The sequence below is a fragment of the Teleopsis dalmanni genome, chromosome 1 (assembly GCF_002237135.1).
Source record: "Teleopsis dalmanni isolate 2A chromosome 1, ASM223713v2, whole genome shotgun sequence".
NCBI lineage: Eukaryota > Metazoa > Arthropoda > Insecta > Diptera > Diopsidae > Teleopsis > Teleopsis dalmanni.
The window spans coordinates 112,926,648-112,927,249 of NC_051846.1; positions in this window are offsets into that span (position 1 = coordinate 112,926,648).

Consider the following 602-nt stretch of genomic DNA (forward strand, 5'->3'; position numbering starts at 1 on the left):
AAATCCAAATTTACGGACATCTCTATATACATCTGCACATCCACACATCACAATATGCATACACGCACATACGCACACATGTCAGCAATAAAATAGCAAAATTATGGGAAAAAAACAACAACAGTAGAAGTGGCATGGCAACAATATTTTAATGCTCTGAACATGAATTTCGATAAACATAACTTTGGAACTCTGGATGAGTGAAGCATAAATGCATGAAATATTGTCCAATAAAGCCACTTCAGTGACCATTTGCTTGCTTTTTGCATGTTCGTGTGTTCGAAACTGAATGAACAAGGGCTATTGATCCGATGTGTCTGCTATCTATGGCATTCAAAATGATGCGTAAATGAAAGAGGATGAAAGTAAAAGTAAACCAATTACTAATCACATTGTCTTCCTCACCTTCTAGTTTGCAATAAATTTGAGCACAGCTCTGTCCACAATTCCCAGAAGCAGGAGTGTGAATGCTGTACTGGATTGGAAAAGCGAGACAATTAATCGAATTAAGATTACAGTTGTAGAATCTGGACACTATAGTCTATTCAAACCAATAACTACTCCTTCAAATTCATTTATGTTTTATGTGTTGAGTAATAAGA